Source organism: Microtus ochrogaster, unplaced genomic scaffold, assembly GCF_000317375.1.
Source record: "Microtus ochrogaster isolate Prairie Vole_2 unplaced genomic scaffold, MicOch1.0 UNK39, whole genome shotgun sequence".
In the NCBI taxonomy this organism is placed as follows: Eukaryota; Metazoa; Chordata; class Mammalia; order Rodentia; family Cricetidae; genus Microtus; species Microtus ochrogaster.
The window spans coordinates 1,505,694-1,511,464 of NW_004949137.1; positions in this window are offsets into that span (position 1 = coordinate 1,505,694).

Here is a 5,771-nt window from a genome sequence, read left to right on the forward strand (position 1 = left end):
TTTAAAAACAATTTGGGCATAGTTCTCTCCAAACTTATTCTTACTTTTTGTTTGTCTAATTATTTGGGGGGGGGTGAATTTTCATGGAGACCTTTCTCATTTCCTCTGTCCAGCAAGCACCATTAGTCTGGAAGGAATCCACAGGTTCTCATTCTCTTTGGAAACAAAAGTAGAACCTTTTTTTCCAAAGTAAAATATCCTTAGACCCAAATTTTGAAGTCAAGTTACCTTTAAAATACGTATCCTGGAGCTTGGCCTGGTGCTTGGTTGTGGATCCCTGCATCAGATTCCATCAGTTACTGAATGAAAACACTTTGATAAAAGTTGGTGTATTCAAATATCTTATTACAGGGGAAGGTCAAATCAGGCACCATCTCTGCTATTGCTAAGAGTCTTAGCTGAGGTCACCTTTGTGGATTTTTGGAAATATCCTTAACACCAGCTTTCTCACTAACCCCATAATGACTCCCTTAATCAAGATATCTCTTTTATACCTCTCCCATTCCATAATCCATCAAATCTACTATTCCTTTCTGTCATGTTCTAATCCCCTAACCCCTGCTTTCTACTACAACTTCCCTGCTCCAAGTTTTCCCAGAAGGACTCATTTAATTTGGCTTTCAAGGGAGATCAATGTAGCACTTTTGTGTCCTCCTTTTTACTTAGATTCTCTTGAACTATGTGGTCTATAGTGTGATTATACTTTGATTTATGTTTAATACCCACTTATAAGTGAATACATTTCTGAATATGGGTCACTCAGGATGCTTTTTCTAATTCCATCCATTTGCTGCAAATTTCATGATGTCATTGTTTTTGGCAGCTGAGTAATACTCCATTGTGTAAATGCACCACAGGATTTTTTTAACCATTCTTCAGTTGAGGAGCATCTAGATTGTTTCAATGTTCTGGCTATTATGAATAATGCTGCTGTGAACACAGTTGAGCAAGTGTTCTTGTGGTATAATTGAATATCCTTTGGGTATAAGCCCAGGAGTGGTATCACTGGATCTTGAGGTAGATTGATGAAGTAGAAAGTCTCTCGGTATATGTGCTGTTTTTATTGGTTAATAAATAAAGAAGCTGCTTTGGGAAGATGTGTCTCATTGTCATGAAAAGTCCTTAGTTCTTAAACATTTTAAATGCCATATTCAGAAGGCCTCTGAAAGATTTGAAGAATGCCTATCTAACTGAACTATATCTCCATATATCTAGAAAACCTAACCAATGTGAGTATAAGCTTGACTATTATAGATGATTATTTATTAAACTATATTTCTTATTAAACACTATATTTTTAAATGAGCTTTACAATGCCTTTATCAAAAGCAGATATATACATATAACAAAATTGTGCTTAAATTTGTATCAATAAACCAAGATACATACCAGTGAAAATCTCTATAGCACATCTAACTTTAAAAATGAACAAACATTTTAAAACAATATTTGTGAATATGGGTATAGTTCTCTCCAAATTGCTTCTTGCTTTTTGTTGGGCAAAGTATTTTTGGGAGTGTTCATAGTGACCTATTGGGGGGTCTTTGTTTATTAAACCACATTAGTCTCAAAGCAATCCACAGGTTTTCATTCTCTGTGAATACCTTTTCCAAAGCAACAAATTCTTAGACCAAAATTCTGAAGTCATGATACCATTAAAATATATATGTTGGTTTAGAAATGTCTCTCTGTATTAGTTTTTTCACAGTCAAAAATTCAAAGAGAACAGAATAATATATATATAATTCAGACCCTCTGTGTACTTTCCATCTTTATGTGGCTTATTTTTGTTATTCTATTACTTTTTACACAAGTTTACTCTGTCTCTTTAAGGACTTTGTTTTATTTTTAAAAGTTCACCTTATTAGACCTGGATGGAGGTGGGAGGTCCTTGGACTCCTCACAGGGCAGAGAACCTGGTCTGCTCTTTGGGCTGATGAGAGAGGGGGATTTGATTGGGGGATGGGGAGGGATACAGGAGGCGGGGGCGGGGAGGAGGCAGAAATCTTTAATAAATAAATTAATTAATTAAAAAAATAAAAGCATTTACTTCTTTTGTAATTCTTTACACTTTCTTCTCTCTCCTACACCTACATACATTTATCCAACACTGTGACCCATTTAGAGGTCTTTTTCATTTAAATCTCTCTCTATTGTGTATCTTTTACACAATTATTTTCTGACCAAGATCTATTCTTAAAATGCTAAGTAGGTGTGATTAGTGTCAACATGGACCTGTCTGCTTGCTCCACCCAGTCAAACATGGCAGGGACATGTTTGCTGCCTCTGAGAGCCATGCCCACAGCCTCAATTTTAGGCACATAGCAAGTCTATGTTGCCATTAAGCAAGTTTTAGCACTCTGCTCACAGACCCCATTAAAATACTCTTTAGTTGGACCTTCCAAATATGTCAGAGCCATTCATGCTGGCAAACCAGAAAACCACCTTTTTGAAACCAAGCATTTTTTTTCTGCTACTACTGAATCAGGAAGACCTCTCTTAAAGGAGCTGTTGCAGCTACCATCTGGGAGCAAAATACTAGCTGCCAAAAAGCCATGCTTACCTATTTTGTGTCTAGAATTACTTTTAAAGCTTCCTCAGGTTTTATGTGGATATAGTCAACCATGTTATTACGCCAATTTGTAGTAGGAAGGCTGTTTCTTCACAGCTGTCCAGATCCAAAATCACACAGAAACTATATTATTTACAGTAATGCTTGGCTCATTTGCTTATGCATAGATTTGGCTTACTCTTATATCTTAAACCATTTCTATTGCTTTGTATATCACATGGCTGTGGCTTACTGGCAAGTTTCTGTCTGTGTGGCTTCTCTCTGAGTCCACCTTCTTTCTCCCAGCATACAGTTTAGTTTTTCACACCTAGCTCTGTTCTACCCTGCTATAAGCTTAAAGTAGCTTCTTTATTATTCAATAATAATCACAGCATACAGAGGGGAATCCCATACCTTCTCCCTATTCTGCCTAAATGTAATTATACCAGACAGTAATCTTGAAACTTAACCATCATTTTGCTTTCACAGGATCCCATAGAAAGAACATTGCCTCCATGATAACTGAAAGTAATTCTAGAAGACAACATCTCCACTCCCAATAAAGTTTGTCCTCAGGGTTAGGGATATCAATTAGGGGTTGATTATAATTGGGAAATTATGTAGGCTCAGGGATCTCTTTGAAAAAAGAGGGAAATTGGATGGAAAAATAGATTAGTGTGAACTTACACTAAAAATAATAGTGAGTAATAGAGTGAATACTTGTGAGCTATTATTTATAGATAATTTACATTGATATAGATTCTTGTATAGTGATACAAATTCAAATTATATTGAATATGTTCCTATTTCTGTCTACAATATCTGTACACCTAGACACAATTATTTTGTCACATTGTATGTATGCACACTTCTACTTCTTCTTAAGATATTTTGTATATTGATACAATCTTAGGATATATTTATTATATTGCACTATACATTTCTACCTCTGATCAAGATACTTATACATTGTTGGTATTTTGAGGTCATTATCTTCATTGGTTGCACATTTTGGAAGTTGCTTGATTGTACTTCCTGCTTACTAAAGTAATATTATTACCAGAATGCCTCCTCTTTGAGGACTAGCCATGTACACTTCCAAAAGAAAAGAAAAAAAAATCATTCTTTCCCACCTAGTAGGCCTATGATTCCTAACTCTTGTAAATTGTTCTACACATGAGTGCCACTAAACAAATACGTACATTTTTAGAAATATTTATTCTACCAGGTATGGTGGCATACCCCTATAATTCTAGTCCTCATGAAACTAAAGCAGGATTACCTTGAGTTCTAGGCTAATCTGAACTACACTGTCAGCTTGTCTCAAAAAATGAGGTAAGAATATTAACTTAATTTTAACATAATTATTATATCTTATGCTAGAGGAAAACCAAATCTTACCCCTTACCAAAGTTTTTTTCCTAAATTATATGATCTTCACAATCCTCTCACTGTCTACTTTGATAAACTTCAAATTTTAAAGAATACACTTTAATTTAATTTCCTAATTTTTCCTAAGTTTGATTTTTTTTTTTGTATACGGAAGAGAAAAACATTTTAAGAGGCTCTAATGAACTGTGTGAAACATCAAAGTACTTTTGGGAGTAAAGAGAAGAGGCAAGGGCATGTTTTAATTTTCTCTAAGGAAGTAGTTTATTCAGCAAACCTTAAGTGTTTTAAAATTTACTGGAAGGAAGGAGGAGCTTCTGCCTGTTAAAACTCTCTGTTTAATTTTAACATTCCATTATTCATGTAATCTCTCAGAACCATCAGGCAAGCCTGTCAAAATTTTTTTGTTGACTTCACATACAAAATTCATATTCTTGTGATAAACAGATGGGAAATTTTCTAATGTCCCCATTGGCCCCCATAACAGGCCTGATTGATCTAAAACGTAGTATAGTATAACTTCTTTATTTTCTACTTTTCAAAAGATACATTAATTGAGCAAATAATATTTTTAGAATTCAGTGCTGTTATTAGTAATTTATTTCAGATTTCAACACCAAATGTATTCAAATTTAAAGACCAGCATATATAGTAAATTGTTAATATTATTTTCAATGAATTTTAATAATATCAAATTTCATTTTGGAGGAAATTTACATATTCTAGTTTCTTTTAAAAACTTACTAGGTAACTTGGAGTATATATGTATGTGTTCTTTTTAAAGTACTCTCTGATTTCTGCCAATTTGTCATGTTATCATTAGCTCATTTATGCTTTTTTTATATGTGCTTTACTGTAGCCATACTGTACTATTATTACTATAGGCACACAGAGATTCTATGCATTTGTTTATATTCTCATTAGGCATGCTAGATAATTGCAGTTTTATCAAAGAGTTAATTATGAGAGCTTTTGATACTCCAAGGACATTCTTGAGTGGTTTATGAGTTAATATTTTAAGCTGATGTTGAGTTATGCTTCCATAAACAGATGTTGAACCACAATTACAAAAAATAAATATCTACAAATAGTTTTTCAACCTTTGAAAATGGTTCCATTTTTATTACTGGCCTGCTGGACACAGGTGCGGATGGATCATTATCCCAGAATCTTGGCATCTGTATTGGTCTCTTCAGGATGTAAATGTTCAGTTCCTGTGAATTGGAACCCTATCTCGAGTAAGACAGAGCACGAGATGGGTTGAATGCACAGGGCCAGAAGGACAAATAGGAAAACTAAGGCTATATGTAGCCAATATTGCAGTAAATTTATGGGGTCGTGACCTATTACAACAATGGAATACCCAAATTAACATTCCTGCTACTTCTAGAGCCTATATTTCTGAGAATAATGTTAAAAGATATTACAAACGGAGAAAACTGGCCATTTGGGCTGTGCAAGAACACAAAGCAATTGATGTCCCTTCAGAGGTACCAACAGTCTTGCCTCTAAAATGGTTGATTGAGAAACCAATATGGACAAAGCAATGGCCTTTAGCTGAGGAAAAGTTACAGGCTTTAGAACAGCTGGCACAAGGGCAATTAGATACTGGACATATAGAAGAATCTGCCAGCCCTTGGAATTCTCCTGTATTTGCAGTTAAGAAAAAATCAGATGCTGGGCGGTGGTGGCGCACACCTTTAATCCCAGCACTCGGGAGGCAGAGGCAGGTGGATCTCTGGGAGTTCGAGGCCAGCCTGGTCTACAAGAGCTAGTTCCAGGACAGGCACCAAAGCTACAGAGAAACCCTGTCTCGAAAAACCAAAAAAAA